Here is a 19,329-nt window from a genome sequence, read left to right as displayed (position 1 = left end):
CCTTCGCCTAGAGTACTTGCTCACTCTTGATCTTGTTTTGGTAATCTGATGCTTTTCATAGGCCTTACTCAGTTATCTTTAATAGTTTCATGGCTTCTTAAATTTTGTCTTCAAACTCCCTTCCCTTATAGTTCTTAAGACTATTGTTTTTTTCCACTTTTTAGCCTTTGACACTACAAATTATACAATAGCAAAAGGAAGAAGCAGCAATAGTATAACACCCAAAATCAGGACCATAGTCCTCCATTATTACTGCTTCTTAGGCAATGGGGCAGATTTTCAAAGGGTTACGCACGTAACCCCCGAAAAGCTGCCCCTGCATGCGCCGAGCCTATTTTGCATAGGCTTGGCAGCGCGCACAAGCCCTGGGATGGACGTGGGATGTTCGGGGTGGTCCGCGGGCAGGGCGTCGCCTGAGCCTCCAGGCACAGCGGCCATTTGCCGCTATGCCCAGGATTGCGGGCCGGCCATCGACCGGTGTGCATAAGTTACGCCTGCCAGGAGGCAGGTGTAACTTCTTCAACAAAGGTAAGGGGGGTTCTAGGTAGGGGAAGGGAGGGGAAGGTGTGGGGGTGGAAGGAAAGTTCCCTCCGAGGCACCTCCAATTTTGGAGCGACCTCGAAGGGAACGGAGGCAGGCTGCACGGCATGACGCATGCAAATTGCACAATTGTGCACTCCCTTATGCATGCCGACCCTGGATTTTATAACATGCATGCAGCTGCACGCGCATGTTATAAAATCGGGCGTAGATTTGTTCGCGCCGGGTTGCGCAAACAAATCTGCACCCATGCACAGGTTTTAAAATCTGTCCCAATGAAAGCAGTATTTACAAAAACTGTTTCAGAAGAAGAATCATGTCTTTGATTCCCTAAATCACAGGATATTAAACAGCTAGTGGCGGAAGAGCATTTGATGTCTCTAATTAGTAGCATCTTAGCCTCTAGTGAGGAGGTAAAGTAAGCAGATGATACCAGCAAGGCAGAGAATTAGATTATATACAGGAAAGGGATAGACAACCCCAAGCCCAAACAACTAGCTCCTTCACAGAAATGACATCAACCCCCCTCCTCATATTTCCTTTGGTTTCTCCCTGCCTAAGGCTTTGTTCCAATTTGGTTGTTGCCCATTTCCCCTCATTTAGAGTTTTGGGGGTATTCTTGCCACTCTGGGTGGCTGCTTTATACCTCTCATGATGCTTTGGGATTTCATGTCAATCATTTTGTTGCTTTGACTATTACTTCCTTGTGGGATTTTCTGCCTTTTTTGGTTATTTGATCTCCATTCATGGTATCTTGAGCTTTTCATGCCACACTTTTTGCCTCTTTGCCCCTTTTGTGCAGTCCTGGAATGTTTATGCCACTATTGTTGGTACCCTTTACCAAATGTTGTGTTCTGGTTATTCTTGCTGCCATTTTGATCCTCTGATGGTGACTTGGATAACTCCTGCCACTGATGGTACCATTTTCCTCCATTGTGGGTCCCTGAACTTTTCATGCCACACTAGCATAGCTTTGAAGCGTTGGAGGCCTTCACTTTTGTGATGAGGTCTACTCTCCAGTTTTAATAGAAATGATTAGAAAACACAAATTTGGTAGGTCAAGATAGGTTTCATTGTTTCCTCTATTGACTATAATGGAAAACAAACAAAACAAATAATGTTTTTTGTTTGAAACAAACCAAATAAATGACTACAAACGATGAAACAAATAAATGAAAAAAACAAATTGTTTGCCTCTAAACATGCTTAAGATATACTGCAGAAAGACTGGCGATGGGAAAGAGAGACCTGTGGGTAGAGTCTGATGGGATGGAACTAGTGGGAGATGCTAAAGAAAAAAAGGAGTTACTAAGGAAGAGGAGTGAGACTGGTGAGGACACATTGGGAGTCCTTAAAACCTTTGTATGTTGTAAAGGGGTTCCTACATCTGAAAATATTAGGAATCCCTGGGGAATTGATTTCTGACACCATCAAATATACTAGAAAAAGCCAAGGGAATTCAACCCCTCATTGCTTTCACTAATCTCAGAGTGAACAAAACCCAAATGTTCCCATACAAGTATCACTCTCTCCAACTCACCTCCAGCCTCCCCTCTTCCCCCACCCACAGCTTACCTACTAAGTTACTTTCAGGCAGTGTTGCTATGGGTGCTATCAGCAGTCTACAGCAGCTGCAGCAGCATCAGTGTCTGCCCTCTCAATGACTGTGGGACTATGAGCCAGCATGCATTTATAATCCTAGGGGCAACTCCTTCTCTGAGTGGGCTTTCTTCCCAAAGAATAACCCACATGAGAGGATGGTGTTAATGGAGATGGGGGGGGGGGGGTCGCTGCTACAGGGACTGCAAGATCATACTGGATCACAATTCTATGCTCCCTGAAAAAAAGTTCTGCCACTGCTATGATCAGTCAGGCCCCCGGACCATCCGGAGCAGCAGCACAGCTTCAGAAAAGAGCTGCTGTTGAATTGGTATGAAAAAAGAGTGAATCATGGACTAACAGCAGGACTTCTCTCCGGGAAAAACAGGCGAGTGGCAGCAGCACTTGCAGGGGTATAGGAGGGGGGGTCACATAATTTTGATCCTACACTGGCCTCAGAAACATTCAGTGCTGGCTCTTTATCTGAAGAAAGGACATTTGTGGTCTTGAACGTTTCCGCACTACCTTCTTTATGTTGGTCCTTTAAAAGGTATTGCAATCCACTAAGACTCCCAAATGAAGAAAAGAAGGATAAATTCATGGAGAAAACCTCAGGAAATTGGCCTACTTTTCTGCTCATAAATGTTTACTTATTCCCTGCAATGTCTCCTGTTGCTTTATTTTATTTTCAGGCAATAAAGAAAGACATTATATTCCTTGCATTGCCTGCTGTCCTAGTGTTCTTTTGTCTGCTTAACATGTCTGCATTTTATAGAGTGCAATCACTGTTTACTGTTTTTTTAAGGGTCTCTGCTTATTTTTTAAGCACTCAACTACATTGCATTTTCAGCAAAATTTCAAGGGAACAATGACTAGTGCAAAACTAGACCTGAGTGCCATGTAAAGAGATTTCAACCTTATTTACATAACCCCTGACCAATCGTTTATATACCAAGGAAATTGTAGGAGGCAGCACAAACATTTTATGATATGCAGACTGGCAAAAAGTTTAGCATGCAGGTATTTTCCAAAGGATAGGAAATCAGAAGATCATGATCATATCAGGGATTTATTTATATCCCCCATCTGTCCAGGCTTCCAGATCTAATCTCAGACTACAATCCACTAAACCTCTGCCAACAGAAAATAGTCAGATGATGATATGAAGTTCAGATCACAATCCAAGATCAAGAGCTTTCTGCCCTTCTCATTTTTTTTTAAGCTGGGAGGTTTGGCTATTTCATTGGCAACAAAGTCTTGGCTTGTCTTGCATATCAGCGTATTGCTTCTGTTGTTTTACTCAGATCTACAAAAGTGCTTAAAAATTAAAGGGCTAAGTAAGTTCATGTAGTTGTTGTTTCTTGAAAGAAACTAGAGATCTATCAAGTGCAACCTTCATCTGATTTCAGAGTGTGACAGGGTGCCCAATTCTTCCCATTAAAATCAGTTATATATCCCCTACAAAAAATGGCAGCAGTGGCTTTAGCTGGTCTAATGCCCTTAGTGAGTTTCAGGGGTCTCAGCCAGACCCTGCCCCTGTTGTGAGGGCAGTGTGGTGCAGGTGTATGAATGAAGTGTACCTCTCCCCATTAGGAGGGATTGGGAGGATATATAAAAGTGCCACATTCATGCAATGCAATAGTCCAGTATGGCAAAGATTCCAGTAGTTGGAGTTCGAAAGAGTGGTATTATTGAGTCTGTCCATCCGTCCATACAGTAGGTTCAAGGAGAAGCAGAAGAAACTGTTTCTGCTCTGGGAAGGTGATTGAGACATAAGGAAGAGGCTGGCCAGGCCTTATTGGGAGCAAGGAGGAAGGATTCCCAGAGGATTAAAGTCCTGGCAGTCCAGGACACGACTACAGAAATGTTCCTGTAAAATTTCTGAATACGAGGTTCCCGAGAAGAAGGGGTTTCTTCAAAAACCAAGTTCTGCTGAGGATTGTCCATGGGCAGTTAAAGAAAGAAATAGCCTGCCCTGGAAAAGTCCTAAAAAAAAGTTGCTGACCGACCACATAAATCAGCCAGATGGACCATTGAGAGTAATAATCGAGAAGAGATTCAGAGAAGTAGAGAATAACATCTGTATCGCCCAAAAAGGTACTGGGAAGATCCAGGGAAGAAGAGTTGCCTATCCAGAAAAGCTATTTGGTAGATTTTGGAAGATAGCTAAAGTTTATTTTTGTATACTGGTTTTGGATTTTGTTTTGTTTTTTTTACCCTGCTACCATTTACAGTCAAGGACTTTTTTTTTTTTTAAACAACAATTTGAGTGTGTGTGTCAGGGTGTGTGGGGAGGGGGTTGTTATTTTTGGCTAAACTGGTATGCAGGACGAGCCCTTATATGAAGGGCCTGGAAAAATGAATCTTTTCCCCCTGTGCAGGAATCCTGGGAGGTCACGGGATCTTGCATGGTCCATGACTCTTCTCGTGTGCCCCCCATGCCCAAGAGCAGCTTGAAAAAGGGGCACAAGAGAAAAAAAAAAAAAAAAGAATGTTCAAGAACATGGTCAAAAACATCACATATTAGGAAAATATTAACCACCTTTACATATGGTTCTAGACAAACTGCCACTTGTAATAGAATAGTACATTATCTGCTTCATTAACATATTCATTATCCTCATTATCATTTTCCAATCAGCATCACAGCCAGATTTGGGGGGGGGGGGGGGGCACGAAAGGGGTGGCTGCCCCGTGGGTCAGGCCCAAGGGGGCATCATCAGCAAGGCTACCTTTACCTATGGGCATAAGCACACAAGGCTCTGCCCTGATGTCTTCATAGGCCGGTGCTCTAAATCTCAGGCAGCAGAGGTCAGCACCTCCCCCTCCCAGGCAGCGTGCAAGGAACTGGATGGAGGCGGAGGTGAGTCTGGAGCAGACAGAGCACAGTCCAAAGCAAAGATGACCCCTCCCTAATCCAGCCCCTTTCACCTCACTTATTCACCCCTCTCTCTCCTCCTTTCTAAAGGGAACAGAAAAGGGGGGCAGGGGGACTGAAGAGGGTAGCAGAAGAAAGAAGAATTACACTTTTATCTGCATATTTCTGTTTCTAATTTGTGATCCCTTATTCTATAGTTGATGAGTGTCTGTCTGTGTTCTACATGTGTGATGGAGGTGAAGTATTCTGTGTGGGGGATCTGCAGTGGTCCAGCGTCTTCTTGTTCCCCCACTAGAAGGTGTATTGGTGTTTTATGCCCAGGTGGAATATTTACGGTTTTGTTTGCGTTCTGGGAGTTTATGCTGTGTTGGTGTGGCAGGCTTGCTATAAAGGTTCTGAGTGACTTTACGCAGGGTTTTGTGTTACCTCACAAAAGTGCCTGGTAATGGAGGGACTTTGTGTCACTGTAACTGAAGAGACAACATAATCTGAATGTTTTCCTATGGTGAGCAGTAAAGGGAAACAATTCCAATTCAGTTCAGCTCCGCCATTTCAGAGATTACCTTCAACCACTGTAATATGAATATCTTTTAGAGTCCATACTCAAATGCATTCAAAGTTATCTGGCTAAATTCTAGAAGGATTTTTATTTGTCCAGCAAGAATTTGGCTGGATAAGTGAGGGGCATTCCAGAGGTGGTCCAGAGGCATTTCGGGAAGGAGCCAAGTCAGCCGGATAACTTATCCAGCTAATTCTGGTCATCTCATACCACTGTCCTAAAGTTAGCCGGATAAACATATCCAGTTAACTAAGATAGCCAAATCTATTGAGTGGCATGGCTGCGCCGCTGAATATACAGCACTACTTAGGCAGATAAGTTTATCCAGCTAATTCTGGTCATCTCATACCACTGTCCTAAAGTTAGCCGGATAAACATATCCAGTTAACTTTAAGATAGCCAAGTCTATTCAGTGGCATGGCTGCGCCGCTGAATATACAGCACTACTTAGGCAGATAAGTTTATCCAGCTAACTAGCAGAGCTGCACAGCGGCTGAATATGGACCTTTTAATTAATAAATGTAGGTATTCCTTGGGATCTTTTTTACTGCAGTCTATTTCCAAAAAACACAGAACACATATGCATCAGATACTATGAAATGATTTCTGAAACATATTTTGTAAAGCAAAGTGTAATATTTTAAAGTATGATGTCTAGTTTTAGGATTGTTCTGGGAAAGGTTGTAGTGGGGACATAATGATAAGTTGAGTTTAATTGCAAACACTCAGGGGGAGCCTATGAGCCTAAACATTAATTAAGGAGGATACACAAAGGCTGAAGGACCTAGGGAAGTGGTTTCCACATCTGTTCTGGGGGACCTCCGGTCAACTCATGTTTTCAGGATATTGCAATGAATAAGTTTCTAATGGAGAAAGGCAGGGGGCTGCCTCATGGATCTCTGGCCCTGTGTTGATTTTATGTTTCTTCAGCTATTGCTGCTGCCACTGCAGAAAGATCTACAGCAGGGCAGCCCGAGGACAAGAGGAGGCAGGAGAGTCAGGAAGAGGGTGCGGGGAGGGGAAGGGGGGCTGCCACTTGGCAGGGATAAAGAGGGGAGGCAAAGAAGGGACTGATGCTGTGCAGTAGATTGGAAGGGCAAAAAGAGAGGGGCTTTTGCTGTTGAGCAGGGGTGTGTGGGAGAGAGAGAGGGGATGCAAGATAAGTAGTGGGTCAGGGAGAAAGGGGAAGACCTAGGATAGGTGGGTAGGGGGATGTAGGATGAGAAGTAGGGAAGAAAAAGGAGGATTCAGGGCCTAGCATGAGTGGGGGGGGGGGGAAGGAGGGGAGGGGAAGAGAAAGGGATTGCTGTGCACAGGGTGGTGGAAGAAAAAAGGGGTATGTTGGGAAGGAGGAGGGAGAGAGGGGGGGGGGTGCTTTGCCTAAGTTGCCACCACTATAAGGACAGCTGTGTCTTTGTTGCTAAAGGAGAAAGTGCTGTGTCAGAGCAGACACTGGTAAGTGAAAGTGTGTGTGTTTGCGGACCGTAATTCTGTATATGTGCCCCGGGAACAGAAAAAGCTGGTCCCGGCTCTGATAAACAGTTGCTTTCCACTATCACCAATATCCAGAATTGGGTGTGGGAAAAAAAAAAACCCCTACAATGAACAAATTGACATAATTAATTATACCAAGTCATCCTGAAAGCAAGCAGCTAATCATGCTTGACCAACACTTCAATGACCATACGATCTCACGTAAATATGGTCAGAAGCACTTAGAAAGCAATGGGGAGATAGGAAAATTGACACTGTCATTAAGTAGAAGGATATTAAAGACTGTGCTATCTAGGAAAATTCATGAATAGGCAGAAAAAAATTAAGATGAATAATAAGACATCCTATGTGCATATTTTTCCTTGTCTTCATAGCACTAGCAATAATGGACAATCAAGAAAAAGCAACCCCTTCACAAACAATGCATGCCTACTTTTCATTATCCTGTCGATTTATTCTCCACACCACTCCTCTTCAGATCTATATACTACACATTACACAACAAACTATTCAATGTGGATAGGGTTAGGAGAATAGGGAAAGTGTGGTCACCTGGATAAGATAACAAAGAATCATCAGACTTATAGATGATGAGGTAGTAGCCTATATCATACTTCTGCACATCTTATTTTTCATTTATAGTGCAAAAATACTGCATGTACTGAGTTAGTGTAGACAACCATGAAATCCATAAGAGGAGACACATATGTGCACAGAGGGCATAATAATGGCAATAGCATCTTCTGCCACCCTCTGATGGGATTTATTAACAAGGTATTAATTTAAAAGCAGCTCTTCTAGATATGGAATGGCACCAAAAACTTCCCGAGTATAAAAAACATCTGTAAAAATGATCCCTATCCCAGTCGCATATATATATATAGGTAAACCAGTAATCCATCTTTGATGCCAAATCACACAGCCTATACTTTCTAGTTTGGCAACCCTTTATTGAAATCCTTTATCTCACCTGCAGTGATATAGGATAAAACCCTTTTAAATTCCACTACAAGCTTTTATAGTCAAGCTTAGGCCTCTCATGCCATTTTCCTCATGTGAAATTTCTCATTATCTGACTAATCCCCCTGGGTAGGGGATTTGAAAAAAGAAAATAATTTTACTATTTTAGTATTCTATTCTTAAGAACATAAGAACATGCCATACTGGGTCAGTCCAAGGGTCCATCAAGCCCAGCATCCTGTTTCCAACAGTGGCCAATCCAATTCTTTGTAGAAACATGGGTAAAAGAGGGGAAAGAGGTTAGTTTGGACCAATTATGCCCACCAGGGTATGTTTTTTTCACCAACCAAGGCTGGGAAAATGGGGAGGGGAGCTTTGATAGGGCACTTATCCCTCCATTTGGAGATGGAGAGCTCTAAATAATGCAAGGGGTGGAATGCTTGATATGTAACATGAGGGCTTCTAAGCTGAATTTGGTATAAGAGGCACCAATGTTGGATTTTGTTTTGAAGGGAGGAGGAGGGAATTTCTGGCTTTATGTGGACTGGGTTGCAAAATCCTGGGCTATAACAATTTGTTAAGATGTAATTGCATTTAACAGACTAATGTGGAAAAGGGAACGCTGAAGTGAGGTGATCAAATTTGCAGATGATACAAAATTATTCAGATTTGTTAAAACAGCAGTGCAGTGTAAGGAACTGCAGAAGAACCTTGCGAGTCTAAGAGACTGGGCAAATGAATGGTAGATGAAATTTAATGTGGAAAAATGTAAATTGATTATTAAGGAAAAATAATCCCAGTTACAGGTTCATGACAGTGGGATCTGTATTCGGAATCACCCAAGAAAAAAGACCCTGGAGTCCTTATGAACAATATATTGACATCCTTGGCTCAGTGCACAGCGACAGTCAAAAAAGTAAACGATAGGAATGATCTAAAAAGGAATGGAAAATAAAATAGAAAATATATTGCCTCTGTACCTTGAATGTTTTATGCAGTTCTGGTTGCCCCATCTCAAGAAAGACATAACAGAATTAGAAAAAGTGTAGGGAGGATGACAAAAATGATAAAGGGGATGGAGCATCTCTCATATGATGAACTGCTGTACAGGCTAGGGCTATTTTGTAAAAGAGATGGCTAAGAGGGGGGTATGATAGAATTTTATAAAATCATGAGTGGGGTAGAATGAGTAAATAAGAATGGTTATTTACCCTTTCAAATAAATCTAAAACCAAAGGGACATGCCATGAAACTAATAACCAGTAGATTCAAAACAAACCATAGAAAGTAATTTTTCACTCAGCACACTATCAACCTATGGAATCTATTGCCAGAGATCATCAAGGCTACAAGCATAACAGGGTTTAAATGAGGTTTGGACAAGTTCCTAGAGGAAATATCCATAACACATTATTAGCCAGGTAGATTAAAGAAAGCTATTGCTATCCCTGGAAGTGAGTAACAGGAATTAGATCTACGTTTTTTTATGGGATCAGCCAAATATTTGCAACTTGGATTGGCCATTGTCAGAAACAAGATGCTGGGCTCGTTGGTCTGACCTAACATGACAATTCTTATGTTCTGGTAGAAGCTGGAGTGGGCCTCCTCGGCCAAAGTGGTAAGATTGCTTTGGGCGAGGGAGGGAAAAGGGCAGAGGTTAGTTGTTATATGTTTGAAGGAGAACCACATCCTACCTAGAAGCCAACCCCCAGAGAAGAGACCTTCCCGGACCGGGCCATGAATTCCTGACTGTGAGAAGATATAGGCATCATGACAGAATCCCAGAAACATGGCATTACATCCCCTTTGCATTGCAGACCAACAAAATGAGTCAGAAGAGCTGAGGTCTGTAAAAACTGCAACTGACAGAAAGGAGTCTGAGAGGGATGTGGCAACAGATGAGTAGCACACCCAGCCTTTGTTGCAGGATGAGCCTTTGCTAGACAACCACTTACTCCAGATGTCATGGGAAAAGATGCTGATGAGGATCAAGGAAGAGAAAGGGAAGGGGACTGCTTATCTCCACAAGTTGAAGGAAAGGAGCCTTGCCTGACCTCCTGTAATCCTTAATTAAGAACTTCTTTAATTTTGCGCTCTTTTCACTGTTCTGTCCTCAGTTCCTGATGTATAGGCTTGGTAGCCTATACAGAAAGTTAAACCTCTTCCTGTTTTAGCTTCCAAAGTCAGACAGAACTCAGATCTTAATACTATAACATGCCCACAGGTGCCCTTATAGGGACAGGAGTGCAATCAATAGCCCCCAGAACAGAGGGGAAAGTGAAACAGGACTACTAGCTGATGCTGTTCATGCATGATACTGCTAGGTACCACACAGATCATATCAAAAGTGTCTTCATAGCTGTGAGAGAGAGGGTAAAGCAGATAGGTGCAGAGGTGGCATTTTCCTCCATTTTCCCAGTCAACGATAAAGGCCCAGGCAGAGAAGTTCACATTCTAGAAATGAATGAATGGCTGCATAGATGGTGTTGATAAATGTAAGGTTTGTCTATTTCGGATGATACTAAGACCTGCAACAGAGTGGACACGCCGGAAGGAGTGGAGAGAATGAGACAGGATTTAAGGAAGCTGGAAGACTGGTCGAAGATATGGCAGCTGAGATTCAATGCCAAGAAGTGCAGAGTCATGCATATGAGGTTTGGAAATCCGAAAGAAATGTATTCGATAGGGGGTGAAGGGCTGATGTGCACGAAGCAGGAAAGAGACCTTGGGGTGATAGTGTCTAACGATCTGAAGTCGGCGAAACAATGTGACAAGGTGAAAACTAAAGCCAGAAGAATGCTGGGCTGCATAGAGAGAGGAATATCGAGTAAGAAAAGGGAAGTGATTATCCCCTTGTACAGGTCCTTGGTGAGGCCTCACCTGGAGTACTGTGCTCAGTTCTGGAGACCATATCTCCAAAGGGACAGAGACAGGATGGAGGCGGTCCAGAGAAGGGTGACCAAAAAGGTGGAGGATCTTCATCGAATGACTTATGAGGAGAGATTGAAGAATCTAAATAATATACCCTGGAGGAAAGGAGGAGCAGGGGTGATATGATACAGACTTTCAGATACTTGAAAGGTTTTAATGATCCAAAGTCAACGACAAACCTTTTCCATTGGAAAAAAATCAACAGAACCAGGGGTCACAATTTAAAACTCCAGGGTGGAAGACTTAGAACCAATGTCAGGAAATATTTCTTCACTGAGAGGGTGGTGGATGCCTGGAGCGTCCTTCCGGAAAAAGTGGTGAAGACCAAAACTGTGAAGGATTTCAAAGAGGCGTGGGATAAATACTGTGGATCCAAAAAGTCTAGAGAATGTGAATGAAAAGAAGAGGCATAGGGGTGGCTTGCGGGAATGACAGCTACTACATGGTGATTAATACCCTTATTCAATAAACATACACACACTTAATGCAACTCCAAAATTGCTCTATGCTTCAACGGCAAGAGGAAATGTGGAAAAATGGATTTGCATTCACAAAAAAGCGGGGGAGTAGCTTGCTTGCTGCGACAGTTACTACCCCAAACCAAATAAGTCTGATACTTCACTTTCAATGCATATCCAGCATAGCTCTCTGCTTCAGCAGGGGGGAAATGAAGATAAGAGGATTTCCATTCAGACAACAACCAACAAGGACTGAATTGCATAGTCTGGGTAAACAAATAAGCATGGGTGTAGCTTGCTTGTTACGGTGGTTACTACCCCGAATCAATTAAGCCTGATACTTCACTTGGAATACATATCTAGTGCAGCTCACTGCTTCAACGGCAGGAGAATGAAGAAAAGATGATTTATATTCAGACAGCAACCAACAAGGACTGAATTGCACAGGCTGGGTAAACAAATAAGCATGGGAGTAGCTTGCTTATTGCGGCGGTTACTACTCCTAACCAATTAAGCTTGATACTTCACTTTGATGCAGCTCCAGCACTGCTCTCTACATCAATGGTGGGGGTGGAAGGTAACTAGAACCAAAAAGTTACTAATAAGGGCCAAGAGTAACAGATAAGTATGAGAAAAAATAAGTGTGAAAGCTTGCTGGGCAGACTGGATGTGCCGTTTGGTCTTCTTCTGCCATCATTTCTATGTTATGTTTCAGTTTCCTGGACCATGGGATAATGTTTCAAGGACTGCTGAGCAGCCTTAGAATCCACCTGTCAAAGAAAGGGCACAGCATCTTCCAACACAAAATGGCAAACCTACTGTGGAGGGCTTTAAACTAAGATCATTGGGGATGGGTGAACAAACCCTAAGGTAAGTAAAATATTAAATACTTGTGTAACTTGTTTTATTGTTGTCTAGTTTTGCTGTATTATGTTATGTTAAATATGTTTTATGACTGTCATTCTGTAATCCACACTGGACAGATATTTGGAAGTAGCAGAATATAAGAGATTTTAAATAAATAAAATAAATAAATAAAAATGGGAGAAAAGGGCAATCTGGAAAGCTATTTACACAAGTTATCATGGTATATGAAATAGTCCCTGATCTAGAAGCAGACATGGAAGAAGCTGACTTGGATATAGTGGCTGACATGGAGACATGGTACATGGAAAACCATGAATGGGATATAGTTATACTGGGCTACAATGTATTCAAGAAAGACCATGTAGGAAGGAAGGGAGGAGGCATGGCTCTATAAATAAAAAATATTTAAGCAATAAAACTGCAGGGTTTAAGTAGTAAGGAGGCTGCACTGTGGGTTAACCTGGAAAGAGGGAATAGAGCATCTATTTATATTGGTGCAACAGACAGACCTTCATCATAGACTGAAAAAATTGATAGAGATTTAATGAATATTCTCAAAACTGCTATGAAAGGGAGGTGCTATTGCTAGGGGTTTTCAATCTGCCGGATGTTGTTTGGGACATCCCGGGAGTGGTGGAGACATAAGAATGCTACTGAATTCGAGAAAGCATGGGAATGAACACAGGGGATTTGTGAGGGAGTGATGGGAATTGTAAATCTAAATTAGTTGGGTAGATGGGCAGATTAAATAAACCATACGGTCTTTTTCTGCAGTCACATTTCTACATTTCTATATATCAGTCACAATTTGTTGTTGCAGTCTTCACTGAAGGAAAGCTATATAGTGATGTATTTTCCTGCAAAATGCAGCCAGAAACTGAACAATATATAGTATATGGAAGTGGCTGACTGGATTATTCCAGCTGTAACCCCTAGTGGTGTCTGGAAGGCATTGGTAGTCAAAAAGACCAGGGCCGTAGAGACCTTGAGGTGTACTATCAACACAAGGCCTCTCTGAGTGGAGGGGTGCAGGTCCTGCTCAAACTGCTGGCATAGGTATAATATGGGTTCCTTGTTGAACCTGCACAAGACTTGCTCTTCAGACAGATCCAAAAACTGTGCCCTGTCCTGTATAATCTCTGTAAGGGGCACCTTCTCCTCCTCTTTTCTCTCAAACATTGCACCATGAGTATCCATAACTTTCTAACACTCATATTCAATATCAGTTCACCCCCCAGTCATCCCAGTGACAGCCACCCATCCCCAGTTAGATCAATTTAGCCCCAATGACATACCCATCCACCCCTAGTTAGCACCACTCACCTCATAGCAGGGTTCCCCAAAGAATAGAAGCAAATCTAATATCATACAGAAGGACAAATCCAACAAAAAAAATGCTAAGGGTATGGACAAGGATTTCCCTGATAGTCTCCCACCCACCTCTTCCACTCCTCCTAACCAGAAGCCCTGACCACTCATCAGGAGAAGCCAGCATGACACACACTAGGTCCAAAAAGACAAAGCAAGTTTGAAATTAGCATGTTAAATAGCACATTCTTGACGATGTTCACATGTTCATTCTTTATAAAATTATAAAGTATGCATGAATATCCAAACCATACCCTGATACACTCCAAACATGTCCACATTGTTCATGCTTTCCCATATATACTCAGCTTGTACTGAAAATCGCTTGTATGTGCGTACTACAAATTAAAATGCCTTTGAAAATTTACTCATAGGGGTATTCCCTTCCCCTACCTCCCCCGCCCTTCCCCCCCTACCTTTGATGACTTATTTTTTTTTTTATTGCAAAACTTACTTCAGCCCTTTAGTAAAACCCCGGGACTTACGCGCGTTGCCGGGCCTTTTGAAAATAGGCCCGGCGCGTGTAACCCTTTGAAGATCCGGCTCATAGGTTTTAGGGAATTATCACCAATTTTCCTTTTCATAGTAAGATCTTTGAGAGAGTGGTCTACTAAGTACTGACGGATTATGTGGATAGTGTTGGATGCCTTCATCCCTAGTAGTCAGGATTCTGCTCGAATCATCGTGCAGAGTTTACTTGGCATTGCTGGGTGGCATGTTTGGTGGTGCACAAATTGTACCTGTTCTTCGGAACTCCTTGCCAATAATGCTCAGGGCTGAAGAAGATTATGCAAGTGTTCAGGAAGCAGTTAAAGTCCATCCTCTTTAGGGAAGCTTATGATTGGCATGCCAGTTTATTAAATGTGTTACTTGATTTCAATGTTTTAATAATTTTAATATGTAATGTGTTTCTCATGGAATTTTATAAATGTTTAACTTTGTATTCCGCACTGAAGGCAGTGTTGTTGAAACATGGGGATTATAAACTTTTAAAATAAATAAGTATGAGCAAAAAATGAATTAACTAAATAAATAATTATGGGCAAAAAAAAAAGTTTGGATCATGTGACACTGATCCTTTGGAATTACATTGACTCCCAGTAGAGTCCAATTTAAGGTCTTGATACTGATGATCAAATGTCTGTCAGGTGAAAAAATCATTTTACTTAGCCACAGAGATCACTGTGATCTTCACTGCAAGACCTGTTGATGGTGCCTGCATTTCCTGAAATTTATCTAGTTACTAATAAAAAACCAGTGTTTACTTGCTTTAGTGCTGTGCTGTGGAATACAGTTCCTCTAGAGGCTTGATTAGAATTGAACTACAGGACATTCCAGAAAGAAATCAAAGCATGGTTGTTCTAGCAAGTATCTACATAGTAGTGCTTTGAGGGGTTGGGATGGGTAATGGCGCAGAGGAATGGGTACAGCTTGGTGGGAATTGGGAGGAGGAAATTTGGTTATTGGGGGAGTGAGATGAGAGGAGAAGGGAGAGTTGGAGGATAGGTTGAGGGCATTGGGATAGGTTTTTATTGTTTTTAATGTCTGACTATTTTTATACAGATGAATTGTTTTTGCTGTGGGATTTTTGGACGTATAGCAGAAAATCAAATTTAAATTATAAATAAAAATGTTGTCTGGTCTTCTACATATATCTGCTTTTAAGACAGCTTCTATTTGATTTTTTTCCACTATTCACCTTCTAAAGTGCAAAAGGAATGTGGATAAATTCAGTCATAAATGGGTTAGAAAAACTGATGGCAAACCTTAAAAAAAAAATCAAAGTTTTTGTGCACAATTGTGCTTGCTATGTTGCAGAATCGAGGCTGTCCCCTAAAGAAATAGTTTTTAAAAGTTTGTTGTTTTTTTTTTAAACAGAAGAGCATAGTACACAGGAGACATGAAACAATGAGTTTGTGGAATTATGAAGTCTATTTTCAACTATTTTGGTAGTAAAGCTGGGAACAGCTTCATGTGGCTGAATACAGTAAAAACAGAAAAATTCAGCAGCAACAAAGGAAATTACATCCAAAACAATAAAAAAAATGTTAAGTACTTAAACTTCTTAAAATTGTAAAGCTCTTTAATGCCAAAGAATCTCTGTGCATCGGTGTAATGCCAAAAACTGGCATGAAAGGTGAAGCTAAGTTTACATTGGCTACTGCTCCTGTCTTTACAGCCTTAAACTTGGTAAATAGAAAGTAACTGAAAACATTTATCTTACCAGCAAAGAGGAAAGTACAGTGAGCAATTATTCATAGTAACAGAGAACTCAAGAAGTTACCAAATCCACTCCTTTGTTTCCAGGCTGAATGCACTGTACCTAAAACTTAAAACTGAGCCCTGAATAAACCAGTATTTAAGTACTTTAATAATATACTTTTACTTAATGCCTTTATCCAACATGAGACATTTTGGTGAAGTTCCATCAAAGAAGAAATCACAGAAGGGCTTGTTCCAGTTAAGAGAGTAGACAGGGTTCCAGATACATTTACCCCTAACAGAATTAACTCTTCCTGCACTGCCGGCCTCTGAGAAGTCACCTCGGTGCCTGGTTCTTCCAGTTTTCCACGATGTTCTGCAATTATATTCACTATGCTGTATTACTCTCACACACTCTGGAGTTCCCAGTCCCCCAACTCTCACATCACTGGATAACTATTTCTAGAATTTTGCCTGTTTCACAGCCTTATCCTACCTTCTTGTTGCCTCCCCAGCAGCAGAGGCCCTCAATAAGTCTCTCTATTAGCTTTGCCAGACTCCTCCTCACTGCCTTTGTCACGCCCAAGCCCAGACCTATGTAAACCTGCCTTACCAGAAGCTCCCTTTCTTCTCATGTTGTCTATTCTGGCTCCATGACTTGACCCCTGTTCTATCTTGCTTTGTCTTGTGGCCTGTAGGCCTTCTTCCTTATTCTAGTTTTGTCTTATGGCCTGCAGGGTTTCTGCCTTACTCTAGCCTTGTCTCTTGGCCTACGAGCCTTCTGCCTTGTGCATTGCCTTGAGGCCTTCGGGCTGACTCTGTTTGGTGTCTTGCTGCCTTTGGGCTTATGTGTTCTTTGTTCAGTGTTCCTTTGTCTGCCTTGTCTACTCCTGCCCCAGTTTGCTGTGTTTAGTCCTGTCCATACCTGAGTCTTGTCTTGTCTGTTCCAGTATCCTGTCCAGTTTTGCCTGTATTAGAGTTTTGCCTTTGCCTTGTCTGATCTGTGTTTGTCTAGTTACAGATCCAAGTCACAGTCTCCAGCCTTGGTTTGTCCTGCTTCCCAAACCAGTCCTGTCTTGTCTCCAGCCATTGTCTCCAGCCTGCCTCATCCAAGACCTGTGTCCAACTTGCTTTGCCCTTCTTGTGTCAGCCTTGCCTGTGTGGACTCACCACTATGATGTACTACTGCTGCAGAGATATACTAGCCCCCAGAACCCAAGGGTTCAAACTGCATGGGAGGGGGCTAGCTAGGCAGAAGACTGGCCCGTTTTTTTGTTCCAACGTCTGCCTTGCCATTCTATGCCATTTCTCAGGTGTGTGCCCCTGACTCAGGAAGCCTTAACAAAATGGACTCATGGAGCCATAACAACTATCTAGCATCACCATGAGATCCCAGCTCCACACGTCTTCTCCATGGGATGGCTGCAGACGGTTTACACGGATGTCAGGGCTAAGGGAGATCTCTGTCTCCTGCATCACACCCTCCCACAGACCTTGACTAAGATATTCCAGAAAGCTGGTGATAGTTGTTTGACTAGCCACAGATAGGCTCGGGGGCATAGGGGTACATCCTCTGATCTTCCTTTTTGTTTTTTCAGCATTAACTTTAGGATAAATATATAGCAAAAAAACAAGTGCCCCTCATCAAAACTGCATTTCAGCATGGCTTCATCGATTGGACATCTTAGATCCCCACTATTCTGCATGTAAATCCATTTCTTAAGACAAATAAAGGTAATCTACCTAGAAACATCCTTCTGGAACCCAACCTCTACTTCCTTTTCTAAAAGAGCTCCACCTCCTCTGCAATATGGAACTACTCTTCACCCCCCCCCCCCCCCCACACCAGTGGAACATGTCCGAAACACCAACATCCACCTCTTTACTGGCCTCATCCATAAGAATCTGTGAAGACACTCAGATAGTAAGGAACACTTTAATACCATTTTTATAGTTTTACTGGGTGTATTACTATCTATAATCCAGTTTATAACCATTTTCTTGCACATTCACACCTATAGAATTCCTCTTCCACAATCTCTTCAAAAAATGTAATCCACTAATAGTCCTATATTTCACCACAGTCTCTCTCCAAAGCTTTTCAAAATGCTATTGAGTTAGGCATAGAGTTTGATTGCAGTAATGCATATAATTTGGATATTAATCCTTTCTTTGCCTGGGAAATCAGCTATTGTAATTGTAAGGGATGCTTTGTCTACTATGAATTTTGATTGTGTGGTTCCGCAGGGTTTACCTTTATCTCCTTTATTGTTTAACATCTTTATACAGCCATTGGGGAAAATACTTCATACCCTTGGTTTGTAGGGATACACTTATTTATTTATTTAGGCATTTTATATACCATCGTTCCAAAAGATCACAATGGCAACATTCACATTTTACATATATGCTAATGATGTCCACATTATTGTTCCAGTTGGTAAGGATAAGACAACTGCTGTCTCTCACTTGAATGAGAGGTTATTGAGGTTTCTAACTGGTTCTTGGGAAACAATTTAATACTGAATTCCAAGAAAACCAAGATTTTGAAAACAGATGGGAATGTTTGGGATGTCTCTTCCATTTAAATCAATGTGGATTCAAATAATTTAAAGCCAGATGAGAGATCTGAGCATTAACTTTGACTCCATCTTTGATTTAGAGTTCCACATCTCCCAAGTAATTTATACCAAATTTTGGAAATTAAGATTAGTTAGAAGGCCTCTCCCCTTTCTTGATTTAAATCTATTATAACCACAACCCATGCTACAGTTACATCGAATCTAGACCATTGCATGGGCCACTCTGAACAGTTCACTCATAGGCTGCAGGTGGTTCAGAATGCAGCAGGATGTGCTAATCGGGCCTCTATTACCATTGTCTTGCAAGCATTGGATTGCCTTCCAACAAGGGCTCATTCACAATTTAAGATTCTTACACTAGATTTTCAGGCCTTGGAGGGGACTGGTCCCAAGTATCTGAACAGCAAACTATTATGATCCTCTCCAAAATGTTAAATAAGATATATATAGAAGGAGCCTTACTTCTATTTCTTCTTTTAAAGAGATGCGCATATTTGTCTGTGGGCAAAGTCCTTCTCAGTAGCAATCCTTTCCTTGGGAATGTATTACTTCTGGATATCCGGTTGGAGCAGAGTTATTGTACATATTGAAAAAGTGAAAACCTGGCTTTCTTCTCAGATTGGGTGAGGCAACTTAGGCCTTACTATAATGTTGAAGTGTATGCTATATTTAATATTTGGAACTTTCCAGCAGTAAGAGATCCAAGAAAGGTGCGAGTTAAGGAGTGAAGGAATGAAAGGTACCTCCCCCCAAAGGGAATAGATTTTCAGGTGGCTATAGAATGTTTTCACAAGAACTTGGAGGAGTTAAGAGAAGTCTGAGGGGTTCCTTGAGGAGCTGTGTTATTGAGAGATCTGCAGTCAGCCTGCAAAGAGTGTAGGGCTAGCTTGT

The sequence above is a fragment of the Rhinatrema bivittatum genome, chromosome 1, assembly GCF_901001135.1.
Source record: "Rhinatrema bivittatum chromosome 1, aRhiBiv1.1, whole genome shotgun sequence".
In the NCBI taxonomy this organism is placed as follows: domain Eukaryota; kingdom Metazoa; phylum Chordata; class Amphibia; order Gymnophiona; family Rhinatrematidae; genus Rhinatrema; species Rhinatrema bivittatum.
This window is presented reverse-complemented; position numbering follows the sequence as displayed.